Below are 17,044 nucleotides of genomic sequence, written 5' to 3'. Positions count from 1 at the left end.
GCAAGGCAAGATGTATGTCAAAGATAAGGCTGCTGCAGTGGCTCACTGCAAGCTAGCTAACTCGTACAAGCCACGTAAATGCATGTTCAGAACAAGAGTTCATAATTATTGTACTGATGGCAAAAGGCCATAACAAACGCATATTTACTTCAGTTTTGTGCATAAGCACAAGTCACTTTACACACCTTCACACCTCATTACTTTCCAAAGGCATTAGCATCCTTTGATTTTCCATTCTTGAATACTTCCACAACACAAGAATGCTTTCCTTAACTGAATGCACTGATAAATCATATATGCTTCCTTGAACAACATGTATTCTACATATAATTTGGGGAATAGTGTTAAGTGTGTTTGTACTGTAGTTGTTGTAGTTGTTCTATTCTTAGCTATGTTCATTTTTTTTTCTTGGCTCTGTCCATTGTTTGTTCCAGCAGCCGTCCAGTTTTCCCTGGAGGATCAACAAAGTTTCACCTAATCTTATCAAACCAAGGACTGTGGCCATCACTTTCAATTCACTGACAGTACCGAATCACAAATAGAGAAGGACACAACAAGGGATTTTTCTTCTTTACTTATTCGTTTTGTTCGGTTCATGGAGCACTTCCAGTTCCTTAGCCCTCCAGGTTTGTGACAGGTTTTATTTGCCAGCCGTACTCCAGTTATATCACTGTCAGAGAAACACTGTCAGAGAAACAGCTCATTACCATCAGGGTCTTGATGTTGCCACCTGCGGCTCAGGAAGGGAGCAGTGTATGGGCTCAGTAGGACAGGAAATCCTAATCTAAAGTAATCAAGTCCTAATCCTAAATGAACTATCCATTTAACCTATATCAAAATATATAACTTCAACCCTGAACCCAAGTGAAAATCCAGAATCAAAGACATCAGTGGCTTGTGTAACTGAGAATAGGGATAAAAATGTCAAATTACAGAAAAAAAAATCACAAGGTGCACCATTTCCTGAAATAAAAAACAAAAGTTTTCACCTTGTTCCGATTTGCAAATGTACATTAACAGCTGTTCATTGTATAAAAACCCAGCTGTAAGGGTCATATGTGCAGCTGATGTGCAAGGTGATAATTTGCAAAGTCTGTGTAGAAGTGATCTTTGTAGTTAGTGAGTATAGCAAGTCTTAGGCTCTTTCCTCTTCTCAGGCCATGGCCCCTTTCATCTCAGATTTGTGTAGGCAACAGCAGAGTGAAAATATGCTCAGAGAAGCGAGATGAAACCTTCCTCCTGCTTTGACTCCGGAGACTTTCACAGTGGGGGTGAGTGACAGGTGGCTGACACAGTGAGAAATGCTCCTTAATGGAGAATCCTAATGGAACTGACACACTGTGGAGCAGCAGGTTTGTCAGGTAATTGCACTGCACAGAGAAGCCTGGTGTGCCTCCACACAGAGATGGAGCCATCAGTGCAGAGCAGCGGTGGATCTAGAAAACTTTACATGGGGTGTCAACAGGACGGCAACCGATTTTGGCAGGGTGGCATAGGAAGACGGGGGTTCCACTGAAAATATATACTACTTCTGCAGGTAAATGGCAACAGGAAATAGCCAATAACTATTTTACTGTGTGTGTTATTGTACTGGATTTTTTTTAAACAGCGAGAAAAAATACCACAGTTGAGTTGAATACCACAGTCACACCAGCTGAGACTGTCATAGAAACAGGGTCATGTGTCTCTCAGTCTTTATCTCTCTACATCAGTTTCTGTTTCTGTCCCTCTCTCATTCTTCTTTTGTCTCATCTGTCTCACTCGGTTCTCCATCCCCCACAGTCAGTTGTTCTCCAAATTACTTCTTCTTTTTCTCTCATTTCCTGATCTCTTCCCTCTATGAGTTTGTCAACCTCTGTCTCCCCCTCCACTCTCTCCTGCCTCTCACTCTGCTCTCCTTTTCCATCTCACCATCTCTTCCTCCTGACCATCTGGCTGCACAGACCTACAGTAGTCAAGAGTATGTGGTTCATACAGTGAGCTACAAACAAACAAAACAAAATAATCATAAACACTAAGTGATATTTGGATCGTGGCTAAAATATATCTTCAGTCTGACAGTGAAGGATGCAGTCTGTTTATGTGCTCACATTAACAGATGGGTGTTAGAGGAAGGGCAGTTTTAAATATATTTATATATTTAATATGTAATCAAATAATACTTGATCCACAGGCACTGCAGTTTGAAGGCCTTTTGAGGCCTCACCAGATACATTAAATCCCATGAATGAACTGAAAGCACCACATTCCCTAAACCTTGGAATATAACTAACACCTGTCCACTCGGGAAAGCAGAGACGTGATTGGCACACTGTCTGGGAGGCGTGGGTTCTTTTCCGGGGATAGTTTCTTTAAGATAGGTGTGTAGGGCTGGGCACGGTGAGAGAAGTCGGCAAGCAGCCAGTCGGGACGTGAGGAGCATTGAGACAGAGACGGGCGTAACTGAGTCAAATAGCACACTGTGGCCATGAACAGCAGCAGAGCGCTTCAGGGGCACACACAACCAAGAGAGACAGCGTGACTGAGCGACGCCAACCGGGAGCGGAGGCTGGGCAGCAGATAGTCATGGGCACGTCAAATGGAGAGGGAGACGGGAGATGAGGCGTTGTGGGATCTGTGGAGGGGTGAAGCACGTTTCACCTCTCCTCTCAGCTAAGTACCTCTCCTGAATTTTGCATGATTCCAGTAGCAGTTGTGCTAGTCTTCTTTAATACAGGCCCAAGGGGATACACACAGCCGCTCAATTTCAACCAATGCTAGGGCCAATTGTTTATTTCCTTTTTTTCTTTATCAGTTTGGCTTGCTGTGGCCACATGATTTATTTGATTCACACGTTTGGAGTATTTGTTTTTGTTGGATTTAGATTATAATTACTGCATCTTTCTACTCTGGCTGTGCCCTTAGACTGTTTATTCAAAGCACATATAAGAAGTATCAGGAGCCACCTTTTCAGACTGTGACCTGTCACTCAAAGCGGCCATGTCCTTAATTATGCATAACTTTACAGCTTCATAAAATTGAAACAAGTGAGAAAATTCACCCCCCCCCCGTACAGTTGTCATGAAAGGGGAAATTAGCTATAGAGACCAAAAACATTTTTTGTACCAGGCTGTAAACATGTTTATTCCTGCTGTAAAGTTGGGCATTTTAACATGGAGGTCTATGGTGATTGACTCGCTTTTGGAGACAGCCTCAAATTGCCATTCGAGGAACTGCAGTTTTTGGCACCTCTGCATTGGCTTAATTTTTCAGTCCCAGAGGTTGCTGCTTGGGTTAAGGTTAGGTTTCACCCCATTACACCTGCAGGTCTGTGTTATTACTTTAGATCAGAACTCAGTTAACTGCATATGCTGTTTCAATTCAAACAACAAGTGATGAACAGAATTGCTCAGGGGAAAAAAGTGGGGAAATTGCACACCATTTCCCTTGTAGCAGGCGACTTAGCTTTTGGCTAACATAAGAACATGATCTAATTACTGAATCTAGTTTTTTATACAGGAGTTACATTCATTACTGACTTTGTATGAGCAAAGAGAGAGAAGATCTAAATTCACCTCCAGATGCAGCAGCAGCAGCCTCAAGTCACTCTGTGTATTGTATGCAGGGGTCAAAGTGGGCATTATGGATTTTCTTTCTATTTCTTGCTTATTTCACTGCTTTGGACAGCTTAGGAACATAGTGGTGGCCAAAAATGATAAATTATTTTACAATTACTGTTGTAGGAGCTTAAGAACTTGGGGAAACCCTACAGTAGAAGGGGCAGCTGCCTGTATTTGCCACCCTGTAGATTCACCCCGATGCAGAGGTGAGTGGGATAGCAAGTGCAGATTTATGGAATTCTCTTCTCACATTAGATTTTGTATTATCATTATTGATGTAAATAAACAAGATCATTCATGTAGTCATCACAACATAGTGTAGACTAAATGGACTGTACTTGTATAGTGCCTTTCTTGTCTTCCGACCACTCAAAGTGCTTTTATACTACAAATCACATTCACAGACTGAATGGGTACAGGGACTACCAGCCCATCAGAGGAAATCTAATCACTCACACACTGATGGCACAACCATCAGGAGCAATTTAGGGTTAAGTATATTTTTTTGACACATTTTTGACATACATTTACTTTGACACATCGACATGCGGACTGGAGGAGCTGGGAATCGACCTGCCGATCTTCTGATTAGTGGACAACCTGCTCTACCGCCTGAGCCACAGCCACCCACTACTGTCCACCCTGATTCCTGGTTTACCCAAATGAACAACAGGAGGGTTCTGGCTCATGTCTTCAGGTGGGTGGGTGTTTTTACATGCATTTTAATACAAAGCACATTTGGCTTCATTCACAAACAGTGCGTAAGCACAAATCTGTGCTTAAACCATGCGTACAGATGTTTTAAGCACAAATCTGGGATTCATCCATATGTTCTTACCTGAATATTATGTGAAACAAATTTAGAACTGTAAGCATATGCACAAATCATAAACGTCCTATGGTCTTAAAAAATGATGTGGTCAATATTTATTCAATGAAAACAATATATTAGAACCACAATTATTTAAAAAATGATTGGGCCTAAATATGCAACATTTAAAAGTGTGAAATTGCTAATAATGCACAATTTATTTACTAATTATAAAATTAATAGCTAAGATGTTATAATCCATAAATCATTATAAATGTAATGAAATTAATAATATATTAAAATTGTCCTGTTCCCATTTTTAGATGACAATAGCTTATATATCATAATTTCCATATTGGAATGTGACAGCGATTAATTTCCCCCATCAGATTTAGCTGTGATATATGCAGCTGGTTAACCAGCAGCCTGTTGTAGACAGAGATGAAACACGATGTGCACCTGGTGCAGCAGTAGAGATTTACTTATATCAGTTCCACAGATATACACATTTATCAACTATACATTCTGCAAGCTATACATTCTGTGTGGTAGTGGGGCAACAGGTATGCATGCCATATACAGGATTCACAATCGGGCTCCAAATCTCCAAATGGTTGTGCCAATGACATGTTTATCAGCTAAATCTTCCTTTTAGTAGAGCAGCTTCAGTCGTTAAATAGACTTGAAGCGTAAAAATGTGCTTTGGGTCGCAGTTATGCACATGAAGTGAAATGTGTGCTGAAACAGATAAACTCTTTTTTCAATACAGCAATCTACAGAGGTTGGTATAGGTGATTGGAATGCATTAGGGTGCACCTACTAGTTCCCTGCAAAGTGGACTGAACAGGGTATTCAATTGTCAAACTGTAGGGAGCAAAAAATGCCCAGTTTAAGGGAACTGTGAACTGTGTAGGGAAGAACCATAGACTGTATAAAAAACATGGACATGACATAGCCACTGTGACATCACCCATTGGTTTGTGGACTCCCATTCTGAATCCTCAGGTTTGACGTTTTGACTATCGCCTTCTTGGATTGTTGGAGCCAGAAGTGATGAGAAGTGGTCATATTTGGACGAGAGGGTAGAGTTGACCCTAACACTAGCTGCTGGCTACTACTTTGGTTAGCACAGTGCATTTACAGTCTATGGGTAACTGTGATAAGGCTAATGCTAATGTTAATTTTTTCTAGCGAAAAACAGGCTTAAACCACTAAAACAAAATGTATGTATGGAAAAACTCAACATCCAACTCCTTAGAGGGTCTTTTAGTACAACCAAATGCTGAATAAGACTTTTTAGGCCACTAAAATGCCACAATTAACTTTCAGGAACTGAAAACACACTGAAATAGTGATGGCTAAGCTATGCCTGTACTCTGTGAATCTGGGGTTACACCATGGTTACGTTACCTAACCAAAGTTCTCACATTGGTGGTGACTTGTCAATCACAACGTAGCCACACCCTAAAGCATACCGTGCTATATCATCATATTTAAATTAAATGGGACTATAACTTACAAAATGAACATCATGCTGTATTGAAGAAGACTTGAAACTAACGTTTGAGACCATAAACTCATTAGGGAATGTTTGCAGTTGAACCTTTTGCAATAGCAGTACGATTACACCCACAAATTTATGGACTAACAGCTGGATAGATTGAACACAGGTTAGCGTTGTATGCTGATGATATAATCTTATTTATTACAAAATTAAGGAAAGCAATTCCAGTTTTCGTATAGTTAATAAAAACATTTGGCGACATTTCAGGATATACAGTGAATAAAACAAAGTCAGCAATATTACTTCTTAGTGAAAATGAAAGAATGAAACCAAATTCTGAAGTGATCCAATTTAAAGTGGTAGAACAATCCCCCTACTTGGGGATACAGATTGTGCCAAAGATAGAAAATTTTGTTAGTGCTAATTATGGACCTTTGATGGGAGGAATTAACAACTCAATTTAAACCTGGATATCCCTACCTGTTTCAGTAATTGGTAGAATTAATATTTTAAAAATGAATGTTTTACCAAAATGACTATCTTTTTCAAAATATTCCTCTGCCACCACCAACAGATTTGTTTTCAAAAATCAAAACATTATTTGTGGGATTTATTTGGAAGAATAGAAGGGCAAGGCTTTGTTTGTCTCCGTTATATTTACCATTTGATCAAAATGGCCTAAAATGTCCAAACATATTGTTGTATGAATGGGCTGCATAGCTGAGGTCCATTATGTTCTATTTCTCAACAAATGACACTCCCCATTGGACAGAAATGGAATCATATGATCTAAAACTGCCTCTCTCCATGTATATATACTCTGACACAGAGAAAAAACTAAAAAGGCAAACTGGCAATCCAATCGTTAAACATATGATTAAAATCTGGTATGACATAGGAAGGTAAAAAAAAACCAAACTCTTTGTCAAAATATAGTCCAATATGGGGTAGTCAGTTTTTTATACCAGGAAGAGCAGATACTATAAAAAAAAAAAAAGATTCAAGATCTGTATCTACCAAAGTGTAAATTTAATCCGAATAGAAAACACTTCTTTAAACTCCTATAGCTGAGAAGCTTTGTAAAAGTGAAACAAAATGATACATTTACTAGACCTCCGCAGTCACTTATTGAAACAATGATGACAAAGCACTGTTTAAGAAAGGGCATCATATCAGAGTTTTATAATCTGCTCACATCCTGCTCATCAGAGAGTTCACTTTATAAGTTAAATGTTTGGTGCAAGGATTTAGAAACTGAAATCTCAGTAGAGGATTAGAAATCGGCCTGTGCTGCAATTCACATTCGGACAGTAAACACACATTAATACACTATAACTGGTTAATGAGAATTTACATAACTCCTGAGATATTAAATTGTTATAATAAAAATATACCACACATATGTACTAAGTGCACAGAGGCCAAAGGAACACTGTTTCACTGCGTTTGGACCCTAAATTATTTTTACTTGGTTTATATCCAGAAGGACATAATTATAATAAAAAATGAATGAATATTGATGGACCTTACCATCCTTAATGCCAAAAACCTAATAGCATTGTTTTGGAGAAAAACTCACAGACCAAATGTTACCAACTGGATAACACAAATTATGTGAAACCTCCCAATAGAAAGAATAACTTCTATACTAAAAGATAAACAAAATTTTTTTGACAAAATTTGGGGACTCTAAACTATGTTAAAGATTCGGATCTGGCGGAGTAAACAGAGGAATGATGCTTGTTGTAAACCATGCAGAATTTGTTTTTCTTTATTGTATCAGCAGTGTTTCTTCTTCTCTTTCTTTTTGTGGAGTGGTTTACCAGTGCTAAATAAGTGGTGCTTTTGTTGTTGGGTTTGTTGTTTGTTGTTGCTTAAAAAATAAAATAAAAAAATATTGATAAAAAAAAAGTTTACTGAGGTAATAAATCATATGAGAAGTAGGGTCAATTTCTCATAGACTTCCATACAATCTGAATTCTTTTTAGAGCCAGTGGAGTTGCCCCCGATAGCCATTGGAGAGAATGAAGGTTTAAGTCACTTTCGCATTGGCTTCACTTTTCAGACCCAGAACTACCCACTTGGGAAGAACTGCACAATGGTTCATCACTCGCTGGAAGTTGACAAGCAAGATTACCCATGCGCCTTGTTGGAGCGCCAAAAACAAATAATGGAGCTTACAAATGAGTTTACATATGTCTGATGTGGCTATTTAAGTGGTTGAATTACCTAAAAACAACAATGTTCAAATAATCTAGAAATCAAATACTCTAGGGAAACAAGCTGTTGTTGACCTTATAACTGCTATCAAGCTAAACTAACTGGTTTGGCCAGCATAGCCGTGTAACTTGACAACATAATGATAGTATTACATAATAATAGTCTGTAAATAATTGACATATATTACATAGTAATCTATAAATAATCTGCATAAAACTAACAACTTTAGGAATCAAATCACATTCATTCACGAGTTACATACATTTCAAAAGAATAAGTTTTGTATTTGAAAGACAAGAGTAGACTTTATACATTACACACACACACACACACACACACAATTATATATACAGTATATATAATTAAGAAAAAAAATAAGTGAAAACAAAATGGATTTTCTTTGTAAATTTTGAATTGGTGCAGCAGTGTTAATGTTCTTCCTGGAGAGAGGAATCTGGATTGCCACACACATCAGCATGCAATATTCATATACTTGTACTATATATAATGCATATAAATTATGCATGAGTAATGCTACCACCTGTAATGTTGGAGAGCCATCTAAGAACATACTAAGTGTTAATCATTCCTCCTCACAGTGCATGTCTTATCTCAAATACAAAGCTTTGAGCTCTGGTGTTCCACATGACTTGTGTCTCCTTGACTTTTATGTGTATGTTTCCTCTGCATATTACTTACTCACACTGATGCACAAATGCACATCAAAATGGGCTATAGTGGGGGGATATGTAACGACAGTCGTGTTGTTGGTCAGAAGATATGTGTAGCTCAGTTATTATGGAAATGGATGAACATGGAAGTGAGCAGGCTGGCTAAAAGGGTAAGTTGGGTATAAAGAAGTCAATGACTAGAGGTCAAAAGAAGTGAGCGGTTTTCTTTACACATAGGGATTTGGCAACATGTTTTCTAAGAATTAAAAGAGCAACGTTTGTGAGTTAAAAGACGCCATGGAGTAAACCAAACTGCAAATTCAGGATCATAAAAGTCCTTAAGCCCAAACCTGCAAATGTGCAGTTTATTGACAGTTAGCTAGATCACAATGTTTTAGGGTGAACCCCATACATGAACTCATTTTCAGATACAAATGTCTCACTTTCTCAGATTTATAATGGAAAATTGTTGATGTAATAATTATTTTAGATGTGAACACGCTGTTATTCACATATCATTATGATCAGCTGGTGTAATTATCACAATAAATTAATTTTTATGATGAAGAGCTACCTATACTCATACAACTAAATGAAAGTTGTACACTAAAAGTAATGAACCCAAATTTAGTTTGGCATACTCTGAGCAAAAAGACAAACTCAACTAGAGATTCTGACTGTTAAAAGACCAATGGAGCCAGAACATAATTTTAATTTGATGTTTGAAACACTAAAACTTATAAAATGGTTAGCTCACTTTACTGAAAATTGTTTATGTAATTAAAGGTGCTTTTAGAGATGTTTTAATAAGGTTTCATTTTCATGGCAAGCTTATAATTATCATTTTCTCATTTTTTAACATGCAGGGTAATCCGAGTCCTGATCTCCCACAATGTCTGAAATAGACACTATGAGACAGATGACGTCTAAATAAGGTGACAAATTTCAGCCTAGTCGCCAGAGTAAAACGTTTGCATTGTATGTTTCTGCAAACCACAGTTATGAATATGTACATTTCAACACCTGTTATACGGAGCATATTAACATTTCAACAGTACGTATCATATCGACATTTCTGAAGTGACGTACTTCATATGACATCTGTATAAGCTGACTGATTTTCTTATTAGGAGGTGGAGGGGCCGATGGATGGCTTGTAATGTTACTGGCTGCCTAAACCTAACCAGACCTTAACCACCGTTGTCACACCATAAAATATATTTTTTAACAGTAACTACCGTGATACTGCGCGTTAAAAAATGACACTAAAGGGGTACACCGTGCATTAAAAAGTGACTCCAGGGGGTCCTGACCAAGCTTCAATATGTGACAAGTTGGGAGTGAGAACGTGTTGAAATGTCAATCAAGAAGAAGAAAAGCTGTTTTGTCCAGTGTGCTATTTCAGTGATATAGGAAATTTGCTATTACTATTTATTTGGAGCAACAGTGACAATATGTCATTTTATTATTTCATTAAAAGGACACTTTTGCTTCATTTATTTGATAGTGGTTAGAGATTGAGTGTTATCTCAGTCCCAGTTCCAGAAATACTCGTTTTTCAAGGTTAGTGTATCAATAATAGAGAAATGTACAGTACGGCACAAATCTATGTTGTTACTGTTTTTTGATTTTGACTTATGGAAGGAACAAAGTTTTGTGGTCGCTCGCATTCATTCTTTGCATTCCCTCTGACCCATAGAGGAAGGCTGAGCTCCAACCACAGCAAATAGCGTGGGATGCATTATGGATAAAATATGATGTCTTTGTTACAGCTGCTGGCTATGACCACAGCATGAGTGGGTGCACCCTTTGCTCAGCCAGGAGTCTGTACTATTAACCTACATCTAATGTCAAAATATTGTAAGTAGCAGAGGCTTTTTAACCTGTGACAAGCTCATTTTGATTGCTTTGGCTGTGGCACATCATTTTTATTGGATGTAACACTAACTAAATGCAGATGTTGTGTGCAGTTAAATGTGTGTGTATATGTTTAAATATGTGTGGTGTATATTAGCAACACCTCTGCCATATCTGATATCTGAATGTCTGACTGTACCATGCTTTCAGCTAATGTCAACACACACACACACACACACACAAATATTAACTATCAAATGCATCAAATGCATGAATGTGCACATGAACCTGAAATCATTTCAATTTCCCGGGGGGTGATTAAGTCAATACAAATATCCAATAGTCAAACTCCTTGTGTGTGTGTGTTTGTGTGTGTGTGAGAGAGAGAGAGAGAGAGAGAGAGAGAGAGAGAGAGAGAAAGTGTGTGTTTCTCTCTCTCTCAGTCACAGTGTTGATTGCAGTCTGAGAGGCGAGATTTTTGGCCATGACAAGGAGATGGGCAGATAGTGACAGATGAGTTCTTTAGAGTGGGGCTAACAATCAAAAACACACACACACGACACACAAACGCAGAATTCATCTATTCCTTATCACAATCTAGCCCGTCACCCTGCAGCATTTTATTTATATCTTTGTCTCTCTGTGCTTTTCTGCAGTGATGAAATACTGCTTTGGATGGCCTATCTCTGTCCAGGGGAGTAAAACTCCTGAGAGAAACAGCCATCACTACCAAGCCAGATGAGGTCACTGAGTGAGAGGGAGAGAGATATTTGTCAAAGGAAATGAAATCAAGAAAGTCATTTTTAACACTGAGTTCTTCATGGGGTGATGATGGAGCTCAAGTGGAATGTTTGATGCATCAGAGCCAAACCAGGGTCCTGTTAGAGGCAATGATGTGTTTTTTTGTTTGTTTGTTTGTTTTTGTACCATCACCAAAGGATGCTCGCTAATGATTTTTGTTACACCCTGATCTTTCATTTACGAAAAATTATAACAAAAAATAATTTTTAGATTTTTTTTTAGATTCACGGTACCCAGATGATGAATCTTGGTGACTTTGATGACCCTATCATCTCTTTCACACACCAGATAACAAGACCTGTCATGACTTTCATCTGTTCCAAATAGTTTGCTCTGTCTTAGCTTGTTTACCTGTTTGGACTGATCTCCCCGTAACAGATTCTGTTTTGTACTCTGAACATAATAAACTTTGTTTTAAAGGACAGGCTCACAGTTTTTCAAGTCTTTCTTAAAACAACAGTCAGGTGCCCAAATGAACATTGAAACAGGTTTTTCTTGCTGTAATCATTCCTCCTGTTCATACTGACCATTAGAAGATCCCTTCATAATGCACTTACAGTGTAAGTGATGGGCGACAAAATCTACAAGGCAAGGCAAATTTATTTGTATTAAAGTTACAGTGCAGTGTAAATATTAACCCTCAAATTTGATTCAATAAAGGCAGCGGCAAACAGAAAAGTCTTCAGCTGTGATTGAAAAGACCTGAGAGTTGCAGCAGACCTGCAGTTTTCTGGAAGTTTGACTTTTTTGGATCCAAACAAAGTCAGTCAAATAGACCATTTAGTATCAGTGAATTTTCTACACATACAAATTTGTCTTAGTAATATGGTTTTCCATGAAAATCATGACGTATATCAGCACACAGATTAAAACCTTAAATGAGACCAAGCTTGAAACATGCCTTGCCTATAGGTTTACATGTAATCTTCACTCCATGTCCTCATCAAAATATCATGCTGACATATATCTGCACTCTGAACAGGCTAGGATGCAATCAAGTCCTTGACTACAGTATTCGCAGCGTATAGTGCCACAACCTGACTTGCTATTGCAGTGTTCAAGCTCCAACAAGGATGAGGAGAGGGGTTCTGGTCAGAATGGATGGGAATGAGGCATGAGTCTTGGATCCTCCAGCCCCTTTCCTCCAGCAGTAGCAAGTTTCCCATCCATTCCTGAACCTAATGGTACACTCTGAAGCTGTGAAACATGGCAGACAAAGATGTTGATGGCAAGTTGCAAGGGTAGTCGTTTTGCTGTTAGTCATTTTAGCATGGAAATGTTTCAGCTTAAGGTCATTGAGAGAACCCATTTCTCTGCCTTTGTAGATTAGTATTATTGTATTAGTTGATTAGTATTATCGTTTTTGTACTCTGAATGAGTCGCTCTACTCTTAAAGCCTAAAGGACTAACAAAAGGGTGTGAAGCAGATTTTCAACTGTGGAGGCTGGAGACTCAAGTTTGTAGTGCAGTTTAATGGATTGCCTGGACATGACATCATTTGTGCCAGCATGCGTTATCACAGTGTGGACAGATGGATGTCAAAAAGAGCTTGGATTAGCTCAATAAAATCAACTGTCTTGTCTCCAGAGAGATGGTATGTAATAACACCAAGAGGCTTTACGAATCTGATGATAGAGTCTCCAATAATTAAAATTTCAGGTCGCTCAGTTTCAGGGTTGCCTTTGCAAATTGAAAGCTTTGATCTGAGATTATGGCTGATCATTAACAAACTGGCTGAGTGCAGGTGAGCTGAGTGATTGGTTACCTGATCTGATGCTTGCGTGGGGGGAGGCACTGGGATAGTAACAGGTGGCTATGATGAAGGACAGGAGGTCACTGGAGCTGACACTGGGTGGAGCTCACAAACCAATGGGTGATGTCACGGTGACTATGTCCATATTTTTTTACAGTCTATGCCAACTTTGGGTACCTGGCTGGAGTCAGATTTTGATGCCATGGGCTTAATCACGTGCACATATTTGGACTCAATTGACCATCAGGGTTTAAAACAGTATGCAGTTTACACATGTGGTGGGAGCGGTAGTATAGGTCTGAGATTTAAGGATATAGCCTGACTACACCACAATAGTAGACATACACTAATCCAATAAAGGGCACACTGGTTCGTTCACTAATGAAAGTCAAAGATGTGTTGTTTCCAATATCAAACTACAATGTTTATTTGAATGTTCACAAGTTAAAAGGCAATAACAAGGGTTTCATACACACACACACACACGCACACTCTTCACTACTTTTTTCATGGGTGCCACACTGGCAGGACAGACAACCGCACTAACCACAAGTAAATCTGTCAACTAATTTGTCATATCACGATAGTAGATTGTTGGTCACTCCTTGTTAATAGTAACAGCTGTCTCCGTGTTTCATTGGAGGATATCATGTTCAAACGGAAAACAAAATGAGCGCTCCTACAGGATACAACAGAAGCTGCAGCAGAAAGCCAGTCTGAGCCTTTGACAGCTGCAAGGGGATGTCTGCGTAAACACTATTTCAGAAATTTAGAAGTGGCTCAACGGAGTTCATGTGCATTTAGTCTCCATTACAGCCCTGTGTATAACTGTAAAAAAAAAATTTGCGTAGTATAACCATCACTCTATACTAAAAAGACTCTGACTGTTCATCTCTGTTGCTGTCGCAATGTTTTGGCGTGAGAATTGTTTGGGCAGTGTGAGAGCGTGAGACTGAAGGTGAAAGCGCGTATCACACACCAGAAGCGTGAGAGTTGGCAACCCTGTGTTAAAGCAAGATAGTAGCTGTTGTGGAGAATGTTGTCAAACTGTAAGTGTTGGGACTTTTCTACACCCCTTTACACCTGGTTAGGTGACTGACAAAGTGGCCATGCTGTTAACAGTGTATTGGTAGCTAGCCGGTGACAAGTACTGTTTGCTGTTTACGTAGAATGTTGCACTAAAAGGTGCAAAGGAATCAGGATGTTTGTGGAGTGTTTTCTGCATTATTTCATGTGTGTTCAGTGTTTTCAGACAATTTCCATCACGGTTGCGTTGGCAAAGGCTTGCAGTATGGGGATAAAAGTTGGTGGCCACAGGGAGCCACCTACATGGAATATTTGGTGGCCACAGGGGAACAGTGGCCATCAGGCCACAGTTAATGTTGAACCCTGTCTAAACTCCAAAGGGTATCTGTAAGCAGTTTAACCGAAGATATAATGGAGTTATTATTATAACAAAGGTTCAGCAACAAGACCAATTCCCTCTCTCTCACTAAATTCAATCACCTGCACCTCACTAATTCAATCATCCGTGCATACCATGTCTAACCACTTTCTCTCCCGTTTGTCTCAGTTCTCACGCGACCTCGACACGCAAATGCTTACCTCCCACCAGTGCTCTGTGATCCACGTTCCTCAGCAACATACCGCCCACAAGTAGAACCAGCAGTACCAACGAGATATCTCCTTCACTACCACATCCAAATCGAACCCTTCTCCTCCAGAAGCCGCGCTTCTGATCAGCTGGGATCCAGACGCTCGACAGGCATCCACGCAATGGCCCACTCAGACGTGGCTCTTTTCCAAACGATTAACATCTTCAAGCGGATGTTTGCTCACCTCCGGTGAGCTCTCAAGGAGACGGTCGTCCCACTCCAATGAAACGATGATAAAGACAAACATTCCAACTCTATGCAGACTCTACATCCATCAACCCTCTCGCCGGCAGCTCAAATCCTCCCGCTCTTCCAGGTTCATTGTCCGCCACCGGGTCGCCGCACGCCGCACACTGATGACATCACAATGCCACCTACTACAACAGAGCCCAGAGTCAGCCTGGCCTTCAGCCCCGGCTGGGGAATGTTGTCAAACTGTAAGTGTTGGGACAGTGCTCCCTCTGATGGACCCACTCAATTTCCTACTGTTCTATCCCTGTTCCCCTCCCTTCCCCCTCCCTTTCCCAACACCCAAATGTTTTTTCTGTGTCTTCAGCATCCCCCGTCGCCGATCCCCTCGCTCCGAACCACATCTAAGTCCGAACCACATCTTATGTCAAACATTCGCCCCTCACTTCAGACGTCCTGGCCCACTACCAAACTCTCCGCACAGGCAACCTGTCTCCCCACATCAACAAAGTCAGTCCACATTCCTAACCGTACTCTGGCCAATTCTTCTGGAGTGGAGCTGCTTCAACCGCTTCCAAATAAGAAATCCCAGACCACCTGTTAAAATTAAATAAATAAAATTCTCGACTGCTAGTCTTTCCAAGATTCCATACCCACCTCAGCGACATTCAAAGAGCCCGTTCTCACTTAGTCCAATGAAGTTAACTTTGGGAGATGACAAAGCAGAAAGCTCATTAAGACATGTCCCCCATCCTGAGTCTCGACCCCCGGGTTCCTAGACACTCCAGCCTCTTTGTGATTCCATTTGGTCCCCGGTCATCCCCATGCCATCGACCCCCTTCATCCCTCTCCTCGACCCCCATCCAGCCCACCATACACTATCCTCATCCAATCCTGAAGCCTCTCGACAATCCAAATAAATCTACTCGTATTACCGTTCAGATGGCATGGTCTTTGTTAGTGAAAAGCTAAAAGTTATGATATGATGGGATGCAAGCAGAGCTACTTTGAGTTTTAAAAAGTTCTGTTATGCTACTTCATTAACCATGCATAGTGGCTTTTAGCGATATAATCACAAATCAATTAAAAGAGGGGGTACCATCCAGTTTATACAGCATGCTGTATAAACTGATGAGATTCAACATCTGTTTTCTGTGTTACAGTTGGCCTATATCAGTCTCTGGTCCTCTTGACCTATAGTGGCCTTTAAATGAGATATTCAGTAAGGTCACATTTCCACAAAAAAGAGGAATAAGCTGGCTAATTAGAGCAGAAGTGGGTTTACACTTTACTTTATCCCTAATGAGGTCAAGACTCACTACTGCTCTACCAGGCTTCTGCTGCAAACCACTTCAACTACACATGTGAATGTCAGCTCCATTCATGTAGCATAGGAGACCACATCTGCCCATCACAAGTACAAAGCGTACATTGAAATAATAGCACAAGCACTGGAGAGCCCTCTTCACCTGGCTACATTTTCTCACGCTAATTTGTCCTAGAGGCTAATTCAAATAGCCAAATCTAAATTGTAAATACTACCACTTCCCCTGTAAATGTTAGACAAGACAAAACAAAAAGTTTGCTCAGAATTTGCATGAATGCTTAATACATACTCTGATGAGCCAGTGTGGCTTTAATAATTAACATTCAGAATAATTTTACATGTATCACGCACTTGTTTCTTTTCCTTTCTCCTCCTTGTAACGCAACCATTATCCTGTTATTCAGTCCAGAGCCATTATGAGGTTTTGTACTTACAGCAGAGCAATGACAGAAGACAGTGTTTGCTCTTAAAGTGTGGTCATATTAAATCAATGCAGTGTGTTCAGAGATGCATCCAGGTCATCTGTGCTGAGTGATATCAGGACTTAAGTAAACCAGACAACTGCAACCATGGATTGGACGGTCCTCATCTGGTGACAAATATGTAGATCATGCAGGAAAGTGGACCTTCTGAGAAGCACATATGATGGTAACAAGG

General features: G+C 39.8%; 1 long non-coding RNA gene across 2 annotated transcripts; it reads left to right on the top strand.

Moving 5' to 3' along the window:
• The first annotated feature begins 2,264 nt into the window (after window positions 1-2,264).
• Window positions 2,265-11,885, top strand: LOC137182493 (uncharacterized). Of its 2 annotated transcripts, XR_010928342.1 has the most exons (3): window positions 2,265-3,805; window positions 9,672-9,740; window positions 11,319-11,885. It is a non-coding gene; the product is annotated as an uncharacterized lncRNA (long non-coding RNA). The 2 variants fall into 2 exon arrangements; XR_010928341.1 differs by lacking the exon at window positions 2,265-3,805 and having other exon boundaries at window positions 7,367-9,740.
• The last annotated feature ends 5,159 nt before the right edge of the window (window positions 11,886-17,044 follow it).

Source organism: Thunnus thynnus, chromosome 5 (genome assembly GCF_963924715.1).
Source record: "Thunnus thynnus chromosome 5, fThuThy2.1, whole genome shotgun sequence".
NCBI lineage: Eukaryota > Metazoa > Chordata > Actinopteri > Scombriformes > Scombridae > Thunnus > Thunnus thynnus.
The sequence above is the reverse complement of the archived record's forward strand: the minus strand, read 5'-3'. Positions and strand labels throughout refer to the sequence as shown.